Below are 22,869 nucleotides of genomic sequence, written 5' to 3' on the forward strand. Positions count from 1 at the left end.
GTAGTTAGAATCAAACCATATAAACCCAATAAAAATTAGTCCTTATCCCCAAACTGGAGCTGGAAGTAACTTGCAAGATTTCAGCTCATGAAGCTTTGTGATGAGAACTGTACAGACCTTGCACTGCCTTTACTTTGCTCCACGTTATCACTTCTGCTCAGAAACGAAATGTTGCATTCCAGGTAAGCTGAAGTCTTACAACACAGCAAGAGGAAAACTGGTGCAGTTGTTGCACTGGAGGTCCTGAACCATTCCTCCAGGGAGGACTGAGGCAATTTAAGGACTAAGCATGTGCCAAACTTCATTTGATGCCATTTCCTCAGTAAAAAGATGCAACAAGCAGATGAAAGAAAACATCTGGCCTCACTACTTAATATACATGAACTCATCCAGACTGACTACACAAAAATTACAGAGGACTTGTTTCTGTTAATAAATAAAATGATGCCAGAAGCATTTAAGGCAATATATGCTTCACCAAGTATGGAAAACTACATGAAAAAGTACTATAAAGAGACTTGAACACTAATGGAGCAAAACAGTAGCTGGTACCATTTGGCAGGATACTCAGAATCAAGGAATGTCTTTTGATGACTGTTGTAAATGCTCGTTTTCATGAGCAGACTGCCAAATGCTCACAAATCCTCATATACAAATAGGCACAGATATGTTCTGTCACCACCTGCATGCACCCAATACACTTTTACTGTCTCTTTTACAGTCTCATCGACTCCGACACATCTGTTTACACTACCCTTTCTCCTCCAAGCTTTTCCAAATATACCATTTCCCTAATTATTCCTCTTCTGCCTTCCAGCTGTGGAAAAAGGAACTTAATTAGAAACCATAAATAAACCATATTTTGTGTTTATATTTTTTATATATACATATCCTTTTTAATTGTCTCCCATTGCATCTCCTGGTGCTGCATTGGAAGGTTGATGATACAGGGTTGTGGACAATAATAAGAAGTCAAATGATAACAAATTTGACTATAAAGGCTATAAAAGAGTAGAAGACTTCATTAAAATTCAGTTGCCGGTAATAAAAAAAATAAATGCTCAGAAATATATCACCAAGAATGCTAAGATTATATAGTGGAGTACAAACCTTACATGAAAAAGCCTATATCCTTCATGATACAGAAGCTTTCAGGAGTTAATTATATTGATTTAATCTATTCTGACTGTAAGGCTTTTAGAGACCTTTCAAACAATATTATGAAATTAGCAGATAAGTCACTGTGAAGGTTTTCTAGTGGTTTTAAAATTAATTTGAGGAAGATGGAGCACATCCTTCTATGCTACTTGGTTGTTTAACAATGTACATAGGGAATGGAACATTACTCCACACCTTCAACAGGAGAGATAAGTTTTCTCTTTCCTTTCAACAGAAAAACCTTCAGGTGTGAAAAAAAAAAAGGATTATCAGCTTACAAACCTAGCTTTTCATTTTGCAGCTTTGGTAATGTTAAAAGATTTCATTATTCTAAAAGGAGTATGGGCTCACACTTGGAAGCTCCCAAACTCACTGCAGAGGAAGCAAAAATAAATCACTCAGGAGCAATCTCAAAAACCTCAGCCTGCTTCCTTCAAACACGCACACTCATACATAGCTTTCTCCATTCATGTTTTCTGTCCTAAATCAATAGGTCTATTAACCACATTCCCAATGCCAGTGCAATACAGCCACATCAGGAACGGTGCTTTGTGCCAGCTCTAGCATCAAGGAATATTTTTGCTGTGTGATTTTGATTTTGCAATTAGCTTCAGACATGAATTACGATTTATTCCCCTAACAACTCAGCATGTTAGCAGAGGCAAGCGAGTTACATGTTTGAATCCTTTCAGCTATATTTTTTTTTTTTTTTTGTAATATCTATTTAAATAACTGTAACGGCATGTAGCATTTGGCTGTTTATGGAAATGTTCTTCCAAGCCCAAATTTGTTCCGGAAACTGTGTATTCATAATAGGTACCTGCTCCCAAACCTAACAGATTTTTATTGAAACACTGTTATTTTTATATACTTTTTACATACATAAGTCACTCGCTGACAATATATATTCTGCTAGTAATATACAGATCCTACTGTAAGTTGTTAGATAACAATGGTATTTAGTAATTATAATTTAAAAAACTATTCAGAAGCATTACAGGCATAAAATATGTTTATGTAGTTTACAATAATCAGTAATGTACATTGTATCTTTCTAGATGCATCAGTGAAGGAATTTAAAGCTGTGTTTTTAATAGAGATTTTATGTTTATTTTGATGGAACACTGTCTAATATTATACCATTTAAAAGAAAAAAGTTTATTCTTTAATTTCCATGATTGGAAAGCTCAGTCAACAGTCTTATTACTTCTTCTTAAATACGTAACAGAAGTCCATGTTTGTTAACAATTTTAGCGCTGATAACTATCACTAACTACTTACTATCATTAATTATGGTGAGGGTTTTTCTCCTGAGGGCTTGCTTCTACCCTGAGAAAGTGAAATGGAAAGCTACCAGTGCTTCCAAAGAGACACATAATGACATTAGAAAGAGCATTAATAACAGCATTTTGACTTGCAATACTCATGAAAATTAAGGGTATGGTGATCTATTAGGCATATGTGGTCTGGTTACATAGAAGCTGAGCACTTCACCTACAGTCCCAGGCATCCTTTTGAATGCGTTATCAATAAGATTTGTTATCATCTTTTCAACACAACTGGACTAAGGAAGATGACCACGTGAAGCTAATGATATTAACATCATTTCCAACTGCTGAGTTTGCTCAACTGTTATTCTTGTATACTTTTTTCCCCCTGCACATCCTCTCAATGCCACTTCTCACGATCTGCCTCCAGACCTCAACACTCCAAGTCCACATTCACCCGCCTGGTGCTGTTTTATTGTCTTCACTAGGACTACGAAGCAAGACTGTGCACGATGGCTTAGCAAACCATGTATGTAAATTATTGTAAATCCTTAGACCACTAGGCTGCAAAAATCTAACTTTTAAACATCATGTCTTATGCTATTTATTGTATGCACAAGCTACCATTTATATAGGAACTGATGCATATACACTGCTCAAGATTTTTTTAAGACTGTTAACCAAGATGATACTATTCTATAGAAGAGAAGCATAAAAATTCACTATTAAGATACAGAAAATAGAAGCTAAAATGTAATCCATTCTGACACATCTCAACATCAGATTGTACAGTACAAGCATTAAACAGAAAAAAACTTAATAATAATCATCCCAGGTATCTCCATCTGCAGGAATAGACATTTTTATTGCCAAGCAATATAGACCAATGGCTAGTCAACTTGTAGAGGCATTACTTGCTTTGAAAATTCTGATTTCTAACAACATGTACTGATTGACTGTACTTAAAAAACAAAATAAAAAAAAAATGGAGTAATAGCCATAATGGTAGCAGATTACGTTGACTCTTAAAGCTTCCCAAAGAGAGATGACCCAATTCTTCAGAAAGATCCACTCACTATTTTCTTTTTTCACAATATTCATCTTAATATCTGGTGCATGTTCCGGTTTGTGACAGCTATAATAGACTAAAAATGAAGCACTGGAGTAGAATTTTGTAAACCTCAGCCTTTCTTTGGCTGTAAGGAATCCTTCCCCCCCTCTTGAAGCTGGCAGAGTTGGAGATTCGGCATAGGAATTCTCCAAATACGCAGCCTGAAAGTAATTTCAGCATTACCAATTTGAGAAAGAGACAGTATCTGAAGCCAGAGCGTATCTTCGATGCCGTACAAAGGAGAACACCCTGCACCCAGGAGCCTCACATGCCATATTTCCCACATCTCCTTCATTTGTAAAGTGCATAATCCTGAACTAAAGCACCATCATATTGTGTTCCTTTCTCTCTCCAGGAAGATTATTAAACGAATAGCTAACACAGATTTCTTGGTTAAAAAGTAAAATTACATCAAGGAGTAAGAAGACAAGCTTAGGTAATAAAACTTGCCTTCACTAACACACTTTGATAGGTTAGGTGGGGTGTTCTTTCCTCACCTCCCTCTCCTCCAAAAACCAGACTGTTTTCCTCCCTAGAGCCCTGTCTGAAAACAAAGCAAGTCCAAAAAAGAGTTCTCCTTGTTTTCATGAGGCTTAGAAACCGTCATCCCTAGATAGGAACTACCAAAGGGGGAAACAAGCCCCTGTTCCTTCACAGAGAGGTTGTGTCAGCATGTTTATGAAGTCTACTCAGAGCACACTCCTGCACATCTCTTCCAAAAATACCATTTTTAAATAGGTCAAAATCATCATATTTCTGCTCATCTGAACTTGTGATATGTTTCAGAAAAGAACAAACAAATCTTTTCTTTGTTGAAGCTCCTATGCAGTCTCTAGATATGAGAGGCATATCAAACATCATTCTTTTGCAGTCAACTTTAGCCTATGATGCAGAGACAACATAAACCTGCAAAGCCAGCTTCTTTCATGGCCTTTCTATGCAGAAAGCTATGCAGTGATCAGACAAGAAAACCCTTGCATAAGTCAAAACCAGATAAACCTACAAGTAACGCAGAGTTTAATATCGTTTGAACATTTTTGCATCTTGTCTACTGCTAGTGTCTAAATTGCTGATAGAATTCCTTATTTAAAAGAAAACAATAAATTTCCTGTATTGAAATTCATTTCCACTAAAATTCAAAGTGCAGAGAGCTTTGAGGAGTTCTTCCTTTTCCTTTTACACAACACGTGTTCATCATGTGTCAATGCTGACTCCACTTTCTCCCCTCCCCAGAATACCACAAATTCTTCTGTAAAATAAACAAAACTCTTGTCCAGAACCTCTGAAATTACCAGAGGCAACCTCTGTTTGAGATCAAAGATGCATATCACTATTGGGCCTTCTGCAACATACCAAATTACAGTTAAGATGAAATCTGCAACCAGTGGGCAATTAACAGAACAAGACATTATCATAACATCCAGGGATATATAGCAAAAGAAGAAGTTTTGATATTCAGACTACCTTTTCCTAGATACTTAGGAATCCCAAAAGGTATTTGTGGAATAAACATCCACAAATGGCATTTTTATATTTTTTATACCATTTTCACCCACTTCAACAGATGGGGTCTTTATGTCTTAGAAGAAGAAACGATGATAATAAAACACATTATTTGTTGGAGACATTAGACGTTTGTTTCTCTGCTTGTTTTTCTCCCAAAAGTCTTAATGATGTTTAAGACTTTTAACATAATTTAATGATGTTAATTAATTTACTTGCAACATAAAAATGCTAGCAGAGGCAATCTCAATTCCCAAAGCTCCTAATAGGGTTTAGTGAGTCAGTAACACAGAAAATTCACAGGTTCTATGCATTCTTGAAGACATGCATATAAAACTTCCAGTAAGTACTGACACTCAAGAAAACGGTTCCCATGGTATTTTTCTGTAGCTAAAACCCACTTGATAAATAAACACTTTATGGATACACAACAATTTTCTCCAGCAGATGAGAAAAAAAAATCTTAATAATCCATACACTTCCTTTTTACATACTTGGAGTGATTACATTCTAGGGTTACAAACAAAGTGAAGCATTTTAGCTCAAATATGCATTTCTCTCAACAGTTTTATTACACAGTTTATTTTATATAGCTCTTATTTCCATGTAGATACATGTGTAAAATGTTATATTCGTTGTTAATAGGGATAAAGCTGAAAACAGATTCAAACAGACATGTCACTGAGTTCCTATGGCACAGCCAGCCCAGTCTCATTGATAAATAAATTGCCATAATCCTTTCTTCATTTGTTATTGCCTTATTGCAAAAGCATGAAACTGGAGCCTAGAAAGTCAAAGTTAAGGCCTGACCTTCCATCTCTATCCTATCTGGCCGCTTGCTTGTGTACCCCTCAAACACACATGCTATCACTTCCTGATGAGTTTAGACCGGGTTATCAGCAGAATTTCAAGACGTGTCAGTTTTGTAGCAACCTGAATGCTATACAAACATCTTCTGTGTTTAATAGGTGGTTTGTATTTTAGTAGGTTTATCCATTCCCAACTTTATTTGTTTAAAGGTGCCTTAACCTTCACATAAATCAATGCTAAGCATCTCTATAGAGGACTTCTAAAGAGTTTAAAAATTAAGCTCTTTAAAGAGCTATATTTTGCAAGCGCGTTTCTTTAAAAAAAAAAAATTACTTGTCAACCTCTGCTCATTTTTTCCCCTTGAAAATTATGCAATTTATTCTTTTTCACTCTTCTTACGGTGTTCTTTTAAAGATCATGATGAAGTACGAGGCTACTCACTATAAAAATGCCACCACCGCTGGCTCCTGAGTTATCTTTTTCTTCCTAATTTGACAACGAGTGTTTGTGTAAGACAGAAGGGCCAAAGAGTCAGAGGCCCCGGGGTGTGTCTTGCTGCAACCACCCCCCTCCCTTCCTAAGGAAAACAAAAAGCACTGAACCTTTTCTGCCACATACCCCGTCCTTCCCCCACCACCTCTCTTGTGAAGACAGCCATTATTACATTTCCTTTCGGGTTATTTACAAGGTCTTGGCTCTGACATTGATTTCTGATCCGTTTCTATGACAAATGTTAAGTGTTAATAAGCTGTCACTTCAAAGAAAGATAAGGCTAAACAAATTATAGGAATTAATTACTCAAAAACTATTCTTTAATTTTTTTTTTTTTTTTTTGTGAGCACTAAAATAAGAAGAGCAAAAATTGCTCTCAAGACCAGGGAAAAAAACCCATTTTTTTCAGCCAAGGAATAAGTGTTAGTGGATTAAAAGAAGTTGTAATTTAAACTAGGCAGTATCCTGATAAGCAAAAGTGAATTTGTCAGGGGATTTAGAGTAACCTCACAGGCACAGCTCCCTAACGAACAAAGCCTTTTAATTTATAAGTGACGGATTTTACTTCTTCAAATATTTTGCTCTTGGTTATAAATTTTAGGATCAAAGGTGAAAGTCCAGAAATCTTTTCAGTTACAGAAACATTAAAATGATAAACATTTGGGATCCCAAAGTACAGCTTCTACTCTAACTGTCCTTTCAGACGGGCACTGACTGCACTATAATAGCTGCCAACATTTGGTAAGGATTAGCCTTTCATTTAGACAAAAGCAAGCATTCCTTAGCTAAATCAGCACTTTTTGCCATCAGACTCATAAAACCTTTTCACAACACAGATTTTCAAGAGAATCCTTTAGGGTTTTAGGATGCTGCTCCTTTTACCAAGTAACAAAATACACCCCAGGGTGTCTCATTGACCGCACTCAGCTGTCCTTTGACCTCTGCAATTGTTTAGCCTAACTTCAGGGCCACAGAATCTGCCTCCCCCCCAACAAAAAGGGCTAATGTTGCTTCCTCCTAGCACCTGGTGAAGCAAAATCCTAGAGGTCCCCTCCCCTGCTTCCAGACTTCTACCATGTTCCAGATGTTACCAAGCAAAAAATTGTCCTGCAAGCAGGTTTGGGGAACCCACAAGCACAACTCAGAATCTGGGCTGTGGCCATGACCCCCTTGCTCTGCTCAGCGCTGCCCTTTCCCCAGGGATACAACAGGTCATAAAACAGGAACAGATCTTCAGCCTTCTGGGTACGCTGGCTATTTAAATGCAACGAGAAACCATGTGGGCTCAATATTCTATACCAAGTCAAGCCTCCCCCCTTTAAAAAGTCAGCAAAATTAGTGTGAGAATCTCAGTTGGAATCACAAATCTATCCCAATCATTACAAAGATCTGCATTCTTCTTCCCATTTGTTTTAAACACCGTGAGAGGACAAACAACAAACATCACCCCTCCAAGTGCATAAAACATACATTTAGCTAGTTGCTTAGGTGTTTGCAGTGCTTCCAAGTAAAACAGCTGAAGAAAATTGTTACCGATTCAGAAGAATCACCATTAAATAATAAAGTTGACCTCCTTGTGGATATATTATACAAGGAAAAAAATGGAAGCACAAGTCAGCCTTCTTTGGTGAAGGCTCTTTAATTATTTGAACTGGATTTCAAGATTTTTGGTGATCTCAGATGTTGTACATGTCCCAAACAAAAATAAAATTGTTATTTACAGTCCACACTGTTCCTGAAGTGGAAATAAAATACACAGATGCTGAAGAGAAACATATCATGTATTGTCTATTAGGAAAGCCAAGTACGGTACCTTTTCAGATTTCTCTCAACCTATCTGAAATGCAGTCATGATTAAAGGATGCAGCTAAGAGTTTGTGAAGCCGTGCTGTGAAGCTGCATAAAACTCCAGAACACCTGAAAAATAAGAAGGGGGGGAAAAATCAGAATGACTTACTCCAGCATAGTTTATAACAAGCCAACAAAACCTGCTTATCTAAATCTGGTCTAGGGTGAAAACTGAACTGGGGTAGGGAAAGGAGGGCTGACCACTTGAAAAACATATTTTTGTTTATAGGTATACTTGGTTGAAGCTGCATGGCTGCTTGTCTGCATTCTACCAGAAGTAAAGTACAAGTTTGTTACAGAATCTGCACATTTTTGGCAATGGAGTTGCTATATGAAATATCAGGATATCAATATGAGAAAATTACCTGTGACAGAAATGCACAAAATAGATGATAATGTAGAAGTAATTATTTTACTATTGGTTTTAAAATAAAGAAACTAAATGAGTGAGTGGTTATCTATGCTAAACTGGAGAACAATGTTCAAAATTAAGTCAGAATTAGCTGGTTGCTCTCCTATCTGACATCTCATAAAGGTATTTAAGTGAAAAGATCTTTAACAGGAATTGCAGTTTATAAAGGAGGATACACTTGAAATAGCTCAAAGAATGGCAGCAATGGTATAGTAAGCAGCAGACAGAAGAGTATCTCCTAAAATAGCTAGGGCTGTACAGAACAGTAACATCTGCAAAAGGCTTAAATTAAGTGTCATTGACTGGACTTTGACAAGACTTCGACAAGACTTGCTTAGGCACACATGGTGGTTTGGTTTCTCAATAGAAATGGATGCTATTTTTGCCAAAAGATTTAAAGGAATTTTCCCTGGTGCTCACAAATAGAATTTTAGGCTTAAAGGTGGGACCACAGCTTTGGGCCTGCTGTCAAAATTGGAGGGAACACAATCTTTTTAGCTGTACACCTGAAATTCAATACACAGGTTTTATAATTAAAAGCAATACAGCTTTAAGGTTCTTCCCCCTGCTCCTGTTTTTAAAACTCATCCTATCTTAAATAGAGAGCAGCTATAACCCTTATCTTTCACTCAGGAGAAGTTTTGGGTAGGATTGATGTGTCCTGAGGAAAGACATTAAACAACTATATTCCCAGGGACCGCGGATGCTCCCCTGGGCTGCATCCCCACCACACTAACAGGGAATCCATCGCAGATGGCCAACAAGGTTAACATGCAGCTCGCAACCAAACTGTAGGGCTCTGCAGAGACTTCAATGATTGCAGAATGTCAGTAATCCAATTCCAACAGCTCCTGGCTCTGAAATTGCTATTTTTCGGACACGTGCTGAACATTTCACCTGCTAGTAATGACATTTTTGTATTTTCTTCTAATTACACTCAAAGCTAAGACCTTTGGCCCTAGGCCACAGACCTCTATTCAGGCTGCACACATTCTCTTAAACCCCTGATCCTTTGTTGTCACTCTCGGTCTTTCATCTATTATTTACATCCATTGAGAAGAGAGATACTCTACCATTTGTGAAGCTTTAAAGCTTCTAATCATCTTAATTTCTTTGCCTTTCAACCAGTGCTTTCCCTTATGGACCAATGCCAATAGTGTGACAAAATAATTTTTCAAGCCAAGATCCTCCTGGACCCTTCCCAAACCTTGACACACACACTGGGCTGTAAGTGCCTTTTGTCCTTAGCTGGCTGCTTTGGCAAACACAGACCTTTGCTCAGCTTGGGGTGGGGGTGAGGGGAGTGGAGGGATGGATTTGCTTGTCAGTGGCTTGGGGATAGTTTTCTTAGGGTTTAGGGTGTGGGTTTTTCACATAATTTCCTTTCTGTTATGTCTAAATCAATTAGTCCAGCAAAATCGGAAGTGCTGTAGTGAATCTTCCCTCTTTTAAAAACATTAAGTACCTTCTGAAATACAAACAGCTACAAATTTTACTGTTTTTTTCCTAAGGCTAAACTGCCCATGTGCTGTTTTGGTTTCATACTGTTACATGCTCACTCAGTACTGACAGATTCTCACACAGTATTTAAGAGACACAAGATATCACTAAGCCTTTTACTGATTACTGGCAGCATTAATTTGCCCTAACCTTACAACACACAGCAACAAAAATATAATTTCTTCAGCTGATGTTCAGATCATCTCCTTCTGATTCTCCCTTTTTCGGGAAAAGAAGTAGGAAACAAATCGGCAGCATTTCTGTCAAAGACGCAGATCTATTCAGAATTCATCAGCCACCAACCTTCTTTTCCCAGACCTGCAGGATCTGGTAACATGCGATCCATCTTGGCTTTTTTTTTTTTTCCCACTACCGCCTCGCTTACTCTTGATTTCTAACAGTGCTTCCTTGTTGTCTGTCTCCTCTGAAGACCCCCAACCCCCTTGTCTTTTCTTACTTCCACCATTTGCTTCAACCAGCAGTTCACTTGAGACTCATCCATCTTACAATGCCTAAAGCGACAGATGCTCTTAGGAATGACCATACTGCTGAGCGAACAAAAGATAACATCACCTCTAGGAACTCAGGGAGAAATACAACTTCAACCGTAAGACAGGGTTATCCTGACGGACACAGCACCATAAACCTCTCTCAAGTGAAAAAAACCCAACAACTCAACAATTGTGGAGAAAAGGAATCTGACACAATTAAAGGCCAGAAAGAGTATTCTTTCTGTTGTAGCTGTAGTTAGCAGTGTTGATGGCCTTTTTATTTTCTTCCCCCCATCCCCAACACCCACCGACGAATTTTGTAGAATTTACCTGTGATAAAAATCAAGAGGCACAAAGAGAGCAGAGAAAATTCACACAAAAACTGTCTCAGGATCCCTACAGACTTGAATGGAGGAAGAAGGCACTTTGGAACAGTTTCAGTAGCATGTCATGAAAGTCATTCGCCAAAACACAAACATTACCTTGTTAAAATCTACACATCCTACAGACCAGCTGTTGCTCAATCAAATTCTACAGGAATTCAGAATCATCATGCAAGCCTTCTCTATCAGTAAAGCTTTAAACAGCATCCCATGTTCAGTATTCAAACTCTACAGGAAATAACCATCATTACAGTACAGTGATTAGCAACATCTGAGTTTAATGAACATAAAAGCTAGAGTAAAACAAAGACCAAGATTGGGGGGGCTGTTAGCTAAATGTCTTCTGTTCAGTGTAAAGTCAGGGAAAATTCACAATACATACTTCTTTAGTCTTATTTATTAATTTGTGGTGAGTTACAATTTTTGGTCCTTATCCTGATCTGGAATCTTTCTGTTGTGCTCTCATATCATGGTCAACATCAAATCACCAGACTGTAAAACCTAGGTAAGGTATAAATACAACATTTTTTAATATAGGTGATTTTCCCATAGTATGCCATGCAGTATCATTCTAAACACACAGTATATGGAAATTAAACTAACAACCAGACAAGTTTCGTCTTTACTAAGGGGAACCCCAACTCTGGAGCCTTAAGTTCCTCTGCCATTCTGAGCCACCAAGTGATCCGGCAGCATAAACCCCATTCAACTGGGGAAAACAGACACATAGGAAACTCTACAAAAGGCAATTACTGGTACATGATTCAAAGAGTTGTGTGCAAGACTCTGCTTTTCACCTCACATCCCAGCCCACTCAGTCCACATCGCTCTGAACCCCAAGTCCTTGGCAAAAGGCAGGGCTCAAGGCATGCCGCAACCACCAGGAAGAAAAGCAATGAGAAAAACTGAGTTTGGGAGATTTACAGGCACATGATACCATGGTATCTGAATCCAGTTTTTGCCACTGACTCTATTGTACCTTGAGTGTCACCATGTCTGGAATAACTTTCTGAAGCTCCTTGCAACCCAATCAACTCAAAGAAGCAAATAACAAGGTCTGGAGTTAACGTCCTCACAAGAAAAATCTTGAAAATATGTAATGCTTTCATATGAAATACTTAGAGATCTTGGCATCAGATACAGAGCAAAAAGTAGTAAGCTGTATCTTGGTTTAGAAAAATGTATACTCTCTGCTCAAATGGGCATCTTATCATACAGACAAGCCTTACACTTTGTATCCACAAATATTTATCACAGTAGAAAGGAGTATTTATAGTTAATATCCAATCCATCTTCTTCACCCTACTGCTTTTAAACAAGACAAAGTGTGAGGCAAAAGGTCAGAACTACTAGGAAGAGCCCTGCATAAAAATATCTGACATTACAACCATTTTGCTACAGGAGACAAGGTGTAAAAAAGGTTTTTGGAGACAAACTCCCTATGCAGTGAGGCAGGCCCAGAGTACTGATCCAAACAGTCGTGGATAATAACACCACTGTTGGTGTTAATGCACTTAGTAACACCAGACTGCTTTGAAAAATCTCTCCTTCAATGAAAACAACAATTTATACGCACATATGTAAAATTCATTCAATTTTAACATGGAAAAAGTGAAATATCGATATTAAACTTACAGGTAACTTCTGTCATTACCACTAAGTTATTGACACTGAAACATGACCTTGAAATGACAGCTCCATTAATGCAAGTCTTACCAGGGAAGGTTTCAAAAAGACCCGATTAAATTAAGTACTTTTAAACACAATAGGATCAATATGTATGCAGAGAATGTACACCCCCATGGCAAGTTCTGCTTGCTTGATTGATCAAAAACAAAAAAATCCTGTGGCCTTCCAGATCTCAGCTGGTGCCAGAAATCCACATAGAGAGAAAAAAAAAATCCATCTAAATGAAACTCTGAAAAGGTTTACCCTTCACCAGTCTATTTGCACTTCAAAAACTCCTTAAGTCCTTCAGCTAAACCCCAGGGTTGAACCATTTCAAAAATGAGAGGGGGATGGCCATGATTTATCTTCCTTCTGTGCTCTGGACAGAGCTGTAAAATCTGCCTGCTGGTGTGCGTATGTGTTACAGGCTCGTTTTCAGGAACCTTGGTTATTTACCATTTTTAGAAATAACTCTGCCCAATTCCTCATCACCACTTATCTCTTTCAATCAGATGTAAGTACCATTTACAACACAAAATTCTGATTCCTGCTCACTGGCATCCAAGCCGATGAAGCTGAATCAACAAAACAGCCAAGCACCTGAAATGAACATTTTAAAAGAAAAATATAGCAGACCTTATTCGTATCTCTAAGTATCAGCTGTTGCCTTAGTGAATCTGTGCTGAGGGAACATTTGTTTAAGAATATAATTTAAGCCTATCCCTTATATTTACTAGTATCAAACACATTTTTAGCAATAAGCCCCAAATAATTTTCCATTTGTAGATAATCAATGAGTTAGGTCACCCAGGATGCATTTTTCAGTCCTCTGTAATTCAAGATACATTACCAATAGAAGGAAAAGGGAGATTTCATGGGTCACAAACTTCTGGGTCACAAGGACCTTCAGTGCTGCTGTCAGCCTAGTAAAACTCAATCAATATACTCTTGCTTTATATGTCCACTGTTAAAAACCCTGCACCTGAATTTCTACATGATTTTTGCTGAAGTCGAAACAGCAACTCAACAACTTTACTGACATTCTTTGAACACGAATTAACGCTCTGATATCTAGCTAACATGTTAAAAGTACAAACACATGCATATATAAATGAAGCCTACGCCTCCTCCAAACATCACAGATAATTCCTACAGGGTCAACATCGCAGAACAGCACAAAGTGAAGGACAGTGAAACATGCCTATGTACTTAGTTTTTCTTCAGCCTTTCTCCTAACTCTTGAGACCCAACCCTATAAACCACATATCGGTGACACAAGTCTTATCAGTCTAAATTCTTCAGTCTTGGATAAACAGACAGACTTACTTGCAAGGTAAATAACAATAAGAACAGATTCAATATTATCTATATTTGCATGGAAAGGGCCCATTTATTTCCAAAACCCTTTTCAGATTTTGCTTTTATCACAGGTTTGGTATCTTCCATTCTGAAACAACAGAAATGCATGAAAAATATTTTATGATAAGATAAAAACATGCAGATCCTGCATGATTTGTAGGTCAAATCTTAATTAGACTAGTGAGAAGCTTTAAAAACACTGACATTGTGCTTGTTTTTGTGCAAGCCAAATGCCTGCCCTAACAAAACTGCAGGGCTAATCTGGAAAAAACCCTAATGAATCTATTAGTTCCCACTCAAATCCACAAGAACACTTAAATAAGAGGTTGTGGATGTAAGAAGGAATGGCATCTTACTCAGGATCTGACTTTCTACTCAACTCAACTGCTCAGAGTCTGAAACTCTTCTAGAAAAAGAGTACAGGATGTTTTGAGCACATATTCTCTTTTGAGCATATTCTTTTCATATTAAAAAAAACCAAACCCAGTATAACTACAGATCTATGTGCTCTCGCAAAAGCTGTAATAGAATATTTACTTTATTATGTCCTTACCTGGCTCAAAATTATAAGACTCTGCTGAGGGTCCTTCTAAACTTGCATCTCCTTCTGGTGTGCTTGCAAAATGTTATGATTCTAGCTGCAGCCTCATTAGCAAAACACATTTCCCTACATCTGCAAAAATTTGCTATTTTAATAGAAAGATTTTTCGCAAAGGTGTGGGTTTGTCTGTCTTTACCACACACAGTAGTACCAGGAACAATTTTTTATATTATTTATTGTAATAAAGAGGTTTTGAGTATTCGTGTCTGGTTTTCTGTGCTTACTTACCAAACCTGAGAAAATGCCAAATGCACATTCTGATCGATGCGATTTGGTACTTCTATTTAAAGCTAAATGAATGTCACCACAGCCAGGTAAAGCAACTTTAGGAACCAAAGTTCAAGCAGAATGGAGAAAAGTTCTATAAAACCACAAACAGATCGTGGTCTGCTTGCTAAAAAAAAAAAAAAAAAGAAAAAAAAAAAGAAAAAAGCTGGAAAAACAAAACAGAAACAAGAAATACCCTGTTGAATCATTAGCAACCAGGGTGGCAGGCCTTCCTCTAATTCCCTTATAAAAGCTCATGACTACCTGCAGAGCCTGGGAGTGCAAATCACATTAGTGGAGCCACCAGATGACCAAAGAAAGCACTGGAGGCCTGGTGAAACCAGTAAACAAAAGGCAGCATTCCAGCTGAATGCCGCTGCTAGAGTCAGCATTGTAAGATGCTTGGATCTGATAACCCAAAAAGCAGATTAGCTGTAGGCAACAAAAGAGTAAAATGAGAAACAAAGGGGTCATTTTGACACATGAAGAAATAATTTCCATTAAGCTATCTTGCATTTACTGTGTAGTTATAAAAACTGCTCCTTCTTCAAGTGACATTTGAAGCAATGAAGCTGTGATGGTGTGGCGACTTGGAAAAGCTCCAGAAATAACACATTCCTAAATGCAGTATAATTTAGAGAGGTGAGCTGGCTTCTTCGCTGTTGAATCATTGAGACATCTTAAAGGCCTAATGATTTTTAAATCTGCTGTACAAATTTCACTTAGAAGACTTAACAGGCATTGCTAGGCCTGACAAACAGAAGATTCATTAGTTTTATCTGTATTTAAAAGTCTCCTGCAGAGAACGCGCATACCGCAAATATTCTCATGCAATTACATGAGAGGGTTGCTTTCTCTCCCAAGTCCCCATCTCCTCCCATGCATGTGCCCCTCCCTCTCTCTCAACATAGGAAAGAGTGATATTATATTCCTTACCAGAAGCTTAACAAAGGATTTTTATCCCGAAACAGGTCTGGCCATACTCTAATCACGAGGACCAAACTGCAAAATTGAGGCACAGAAGTCTTATGAATATGCAGACACTAGAGAGAGAGAAGTCAAAACTTTCCAGGTTAAAATTGGAAACTCTGCCATGATTTTGTCTTATGGAATAAAGAATTCTAGATACTCTAAGCCCAAACAGGCCTTTTTCTTTCTTCACAAGACAGTAAAATGCTCTGCTGTGAAATATCCATGGGTTAGAAGAAATTTCTGAGGAATGCTGCGGCACGCAGAAAACATTGCAGCTCGCCAGCTGTGCTGTGTGCATCTCACATCGGTAACGCAAAGTACAGGAACCTGACACACGACAAGGAAAAAGGCTTTCCTTTAACACAATATTCCTTACCAGGTTTACGCACACATATAGCAACTAAACCTGTTAACTTCAGTAGGGATGGGATTTGACAAGCATATGTATCCACAGCTAACCAATTCTTCTCAGTGACAAGGGCAGCGAAAATATACCCAAAAATACAGCTCATTTGAATCTAAGAGGGACAGCATAAAAGCCCAACTGATGGCTGTGTCCAGATACAAATACATAGTACACATCAACACAGAGATACTGCTATCAAGGCTCAGTGAAAGACTTGTCACAGTAACTTCTGCAAATGCATTCTACCACTTGATGACTTGCAAAAATACAAAGCTATTAAGTGTATCTGAAAGGGGAGAGGCATAATGCAGACATCTAGTTTTACAAAATGGACAACCTTCAAGGACATCTGTACCGACACACTGACACCAGGATGAACTGAAAAGCAAAAGCGGTCCAATGGTATAGAGTAGATGATGTGCATACGCGTGTTTTCCCCTGGTTCCAAACCATTATGTGCTCTGGAGTATCACTACGGTATCCCTGCTGCTCCTAGTATTTTTGCTGTATACATGACCTAGGAAACAAAGAAGGTGGATGGACAGAAGATTGACAGAGTATAAAAGTTCCTCTCGTATTACTGTGCTTTTAAAGGTATTTTCTTATTCAAAATAGCACTCAAGCATAACATACACTCAATTTCACAGAAGAGAAATGCAGTGAAAGGTGTAAGGAACATAATCAAGAAGGAAGTAGATTTTAAAAAGATAAATTACTCGTGACTATAACGTGCACGTTTATGTGCTGTGTACATGTATATGGACGAGAAGCACGAGATGCTGTCATACATCAAGCTCATCTTGAACCTTTGCATTGAGGTGAAGGAAAAATAATGTGAAGTTCAGAGAATCAACCTATTGCAATTCAGAGAAAAGCTTCAGTGTTCCTGAATTTGTTCAAGACTTGTTGCTCCAGCTGGATACACCTAAGTCCATGGGGCCCAATGGCATTCATCCTAGGGTACAAAAAAGACACGGCCGATGTCATCGCAGGACCTCTCTCCACCACTTTCCAATGGTTTGGGGAGTCTGGAGAAGTTTCAGTCAACTGGAAATATCCCAGTTTTCAAGAAGGGTAAGAAGGAAGACCCTGGTAATTATAAGCCTGTCAGTCTCACTTCAGTGCCAGCAAAACGATGGAGAAGGTCATTCTGGAAGTTACTTAAAAACACTTGAAAGACAACTCAGCCACTGGTCATAACCAGAATAGGTTCATGAAGGGCTTAACCTGATCTCCTTTCATGAAAAGGCCATCCATCTAGATGACCAAAGGAAGCCAGCAGATGTGGCATTTTATGGATTTTAGCTAAGCTTTTGCTATTGTCTCTCACAGTATCCTTCTGGAAAAAATGTTCAGCACACAGCCGACAAGTCCATAATACGTCTGATGAGCAATGGACTGGTGAGTCAGCCTCAAAGAGTTACAGTAAATGGGGTTACACCAGGCTGGCAGCCAGTCACCAGTGGGGTTCCCTAGGGCTGAATTTTAAGACCAGTGCTCTCCAATGTTTTTATGAATGATGTGGATGCAGGAATTGAACAGACACCAAGTAAGTTTGCCAATGATACAAAACTAGGAGGAGCTGTGGACTTCCTTGAGGGCAGAGAGATCTGGATAGAGAACTGGGCAGTCATGAACTGTAAGAAATTTAACAAGAGCAAGTGCCAGATTCTCCACCCGAGATGAGGGAAACCTGGTTATACATAGAAATTGGAGGGTGAGAGGCTGGAGAGGAGCCTCATGCAAAGATATCTGGATTGATGGCAAGTTCAGTACGAGTCAGCAGTGTGCCCTGGCAGCCAAAGGGCCAACCATATTCTGGGGTGCATCAAGCACGGCATAACTCTCCAGTGGAGAGAGATGACTGTTCCTCTATACCCTGCACTGATGTGGCCCCATCCAGAGTACTGTGTGCAGTTGTGGGCACCTCAGTGCAAGGAAGATATCGAACTATTAGAGTGACTCCAGAGCAGGGTGACCAAGATGGTGAAATACCTCAAAGACAAGCCACATGAGAAGTGGCTGAGGTCACTTGGTTTATTCAGCTTGGAGAAGGCTGAGATGTGACCTCATCACAGCCTACAACTTTCTCAGGGAAGGCAGCAGTAGGGGAAGTGCTGATCTCCTCCCTCTGGTGACATGCAATAGGACACAAGGAACTGGAATGAAGCTGCATCAGAGAAAAGTTCTTATTGGGCATTAGGAAAAGGTTCTTCACCAAGAAGGTGGTCAGTCACCTGAACAGGCTCCCCAGGGGTGTGGTCATGGCACCAAGACCACAAGTAGCTCAAGGAGCACTGGAGAACACTCTTAGGCATATGGTTTAATTTCAGGTAGTCATGAGAGGAGCAGGGAGTTGGGACTTGTCAATCCTTATGGTTCCCTTCCAACTTGAGATATTCAATGTTTGCATTTATACCATTGACTAGTCTGAATATGAAGATGGATGCAGCTAGTAATCACATAAAATGATCTACTTCATTGCAGCTGGCCTTTTTACTGCAAAGAGCAAACATGATCTTTGCTTGATAGTCACAGACAGTGAATTACTATCAGTGATTTTTCACAGCATCTTTCTAATAAAGACATCAGAACACTTTAGATAAAAGGGTAAGCTGATCAGATCAGAATATTTAAAAAAATCTTCAAGTGTTCATCCAAACAAACATCATATTTCAGCTGTAAAGGGCTTTTCCAAGCAAGGCTATTCCGATTTCTGTTGCCCTGGGTTCCCTCATCACTAAGATATTCCAGCAAAACAGAAACCCTGTCAGGACTTGCTGCTTAACTGCTGTTGCTTGTGCAGAAAGACACAGTGGGGTCAGACCTTCCTAAAAATACTAACATTAAACGCCTTTATCTCCTTGAGGAATTCTAGTTATTTTTACATAGAGGCAAGTATTCCCTCATCTGGGAATGCCATGGACCCAGCTCTGGGCAGCTGAACACCTGGGAGGTAGAGGAAACTGGTTTCTTGTTCCTAAGGTAACTCAGCAGAGCTGGCAGAAGGTCCCTTGCGTGAACATTCCCTCATACACTGAAAAATCAATGGGTTCCTTATAGACCTGACAGGAAAACCACAAACAGATCAGGGCATCTTCACTACTCATGCTGATCTACATCCTCTATGACTATGGTTTGGGTCTACACCCTCTCATATTTTTGTTGAAAAGCCTCTCCCAAATAAAAGACTTCCACAATGCCCACAGAACTCCCTAAAGTGATACACTTGAGCAAAATTCTGGGCCACAAATACCAGACATTAGAATAGTTATCCCAGTAGAGTAGAAACCATCCGTACAGAAATTATGCCTAATCCTGACACTACCTGACACACTAAAAGTCCAGGAGCGTTTCTGAAAGTGGATATTGAAGCATTTTACTTTAAGGTTGATGGAGAAACCAAAATGCTCTTTGAACAACTGAAACAGAGCATAGACAAAGGGCTAGGTAAAAGACACAGAACTGGAAAAACAAAGAATATTCAGGTTTCACAAGGACGAAACAGTTGTTAGTGCTTTTTATCAGTTCTTCCAAATCTGGCGTGGAGAGAAAGGGGAAAAAAAAAAATCAGTCAAGGAAAGAACAGGTCTTTCAGAAATAAGAAGTTGTAAAGAAAAGCAAACAGGAAGAGAACACCTTGTTCTCTCTTACATACACTGAAATATAGAAGAGATCTAGTGAAGACTCAGGAATAAGGAAAAGATCGTTCTACTCTTGAAGTACAGGAGAGGCAACAGATGTAAACACCGATAAGGAGCACTTTCTGGTTTTGATTACAGTCCTGAGGAAGTCTGAAGGAAACATACAGAGAAATCCTAGAAAACAAAAGTCATTCATATTCCCAGCTGTTAATTATAACGTAAGAGTCAAGAGTGTATATACAGACAAATAGGAAAATAACTTCATCCGTTCTACATGTCTTAAGTCTGAGTTGCTCTGAAATGGAAGTCTCCCATTCACGCCCCCCTTCTTGCTAGGGAAAAGCCTCCGTTGCTGCTAAACGTGTTGGTTTTCAAGGCCGTACCTCTATACTGCTCTATAAAGAAAACAACAGACTTTGAAGGAGTGGGAACCTTCCCACAGAATTCAAAAGGAAGACAATTTTTTGTTCTCAAGTCTATTCTTATTGTACAGGCAGTTTCAGAGGAGGGGTTGTGTAAAAGCTAAATAGGGAAAAAAAATACTGGCTTCACCGCCTGTCACCCTTGAAATCCCTAGCGTGACAATAAGCAGCACTTCCCCACCATATGCCACATGCTTCTGGTGCCTTCCAGAAAGGCTTTTTATCTGATGACAGGAACAGACTCCTGCTGCAGTTCTGAATGCAGAGGACGGAAAGTAGTGCACAAAGGAGAGACGGAGCTGGGGAAAAATGAGTGGTTGAGTACAGAAAGAAATAGGAAATCAATTCTCAGAGACGTTATCTTTGCTTCTTCTGCCCATCTCCTCCTCCCATGCTTGCTCTCTGTCCCTCATCAGCTTCCTACTGTACCAGCTCTTTTCCTAGCTACCTGCTAGCAAAGGAAGGAGACCACCTTTCCTCTGCTGGTGCAGTATGTCTCTGTCTTAAGGATATTGTCTTCTTTACCCTTGCCTATTTTTTGCTGTCTAAAAAAGCAGCAACACTCTTTATTCCAGCCTCTTCTGCTTCCCCAAGTATCGATCCAGATCCCACATAATGACACGATTTGAGATCTCTCAGAAACTCTGGGAAATCAACAGGAAGATAATTCTTCATACAGTGTAATTTTCAACAGCCTTTTTTTTTTTTTTTTTTTTTTTTTTGAAAAGCAGGGGCCAGCAGGATAACAATTCCAGATAAGATTTAAATAAACATATGTGGGAGGTAGGAAAGGCAGTTGGTTCCTCATGCTCAGACACACACAGGTAATGACCTCTGTCTCTTGCTCTCCCAAAGCTAACAATGCTGGTTATTGCACTCCTCCAGCGTGATCTGGAAAGGATCCAGGGCGCTACTGATTACATTTCATCCACAGTTAGTTTAACCTTTGAAACATGACAGTCAGAGGCAGGGAACAGGCCAGCACGTAAGGTCAGCTCAACCTTGTTGGTCCCAGCATTCTCCCAGTGTTTGCACAGAAAACAACCCTCAGCTCAGGGATTCCTCCCCCCTGCAAATGCTAAAGACCCAACAAGCACAACACCAAAATGCTGATTTAATTGCAAGGCAACATTCACAGCTGTTCATTGGCCAAACCAGAAAAATACTGCTTCTCCTTTTTCCAAAAAATGTAAGAGATATTATTATAAGGAAATACTTTCATTTAAGAAGGCAAAGATGTGACAGGTATCAGGTAAATATTGCCCATTATTCTTTCTCCCAGAAAACAGGACGAAATATTCAAAGAGAAAGTTAAGTAACTGCAGTAGCAGTGAAGCAATTGGGTCAACAAGTGTGACAGGAATGCCTTGTACTTAAAGGAAAGCTAAAAATGTTTCCTGCTAAGTCGACCATTTTTCTCCAAGTTCACTCCCTTTCCAGAATAGCCTCTTTCGAAGCTCACATTTTATCTGTTGCACATGCAATCTTAAAATGAAAGACCAGTATCTTCAATTACCTTGTATTTCTACAGAAAAGTAAAAGGACTTAGCAAGATGAGATACTTTATCTCTTTACGAATATAATTTTTAAGTTTCAACAAAATCCTTAGTCACAGGAAACCATATGCAAAAGGAGAGCAACAGAGATGTTCCTGGCTTCAAAAGTTTCTGGTTTGTTATTTAGGACTTATCAAATTTCCTTTCTGGATAGATTGAGAGCATTTTGAAGATACTAAAATGGGGGGAAAAAAAATCCATTTTCCCTAGGAACTACTGTCCTTTAACATAATAGCAGTGATGAGAACTTTTTTTAGTGATGCTTAACTATCCCTTGGCGCATGTGCACTTGGATTTTTCATTATTTGGGTAAGTGTTTGTGTGGATGGCTCAGGGGGCACAGGCTTTTCAAGAGCAAGTAAGAAGTGAAAAAGAGGTCACTTCAGCAGAAGTAATTTTCTCTAAAATTCTCAGAGAAGTGTCACTAAAAAGTGGCAACAACAAATCTTTCATCTATTCCTCTTGCTATTAGCATTTCCTAAGGTTCCTTCGGTTATAATACCCATTGGCTTTTTTTCTCCCTTCTCTAACATGAATTTTAACACAAACGCTGGCAAGTCAGAGCAGGATCCAGACTAGACCTCCAGGGGCCCCTTAAACCAGCACTTAACCACTGCCATGATCAATCCGCTCCCCCATGAGCCGCATCTGCTGCTGCTCCAGAGCGAAGGCTCCCCTCTCTTCAACTCACTCCACTGCAAATCTCCATGATTAGGCATCAGCTGGAAACCTTGCCTCTAGATTTTCCTGGAAGTAAACCCAGGGTCTTTTGAAGCAGGCTGAAAGCAATGTGGGCTTACATGAAGAAACAACCGTGCATCAAGATTTACTGTGCTGAAGTAATATTAAGTCTTGCAGTTAGAGTGGGAAGAAGACGCTGCTTTAAAAACTCAGAAGCACACGACCAAACAAACCAAAGTCCAGAGACTTCTCACTCTGAACTAGCTCACTCCCAACTCTCCGCCATTCCCCGCTTCCCTGAGGCTCAAACATGGTTA

Source organism: Cuculus canorus, chromosome 2 (assembly GCF_017976375.1).
Source record: "Cuculus canorus isolate bCucCan1 chromosome 2, bCucCan1.pri, whole genome shotgun sequence".
NCBI lineage: Eukaryota > Metazoa > Chordata > Aves > Cuculiformes > Cuculidae > Cuculus > Cuculus canorus.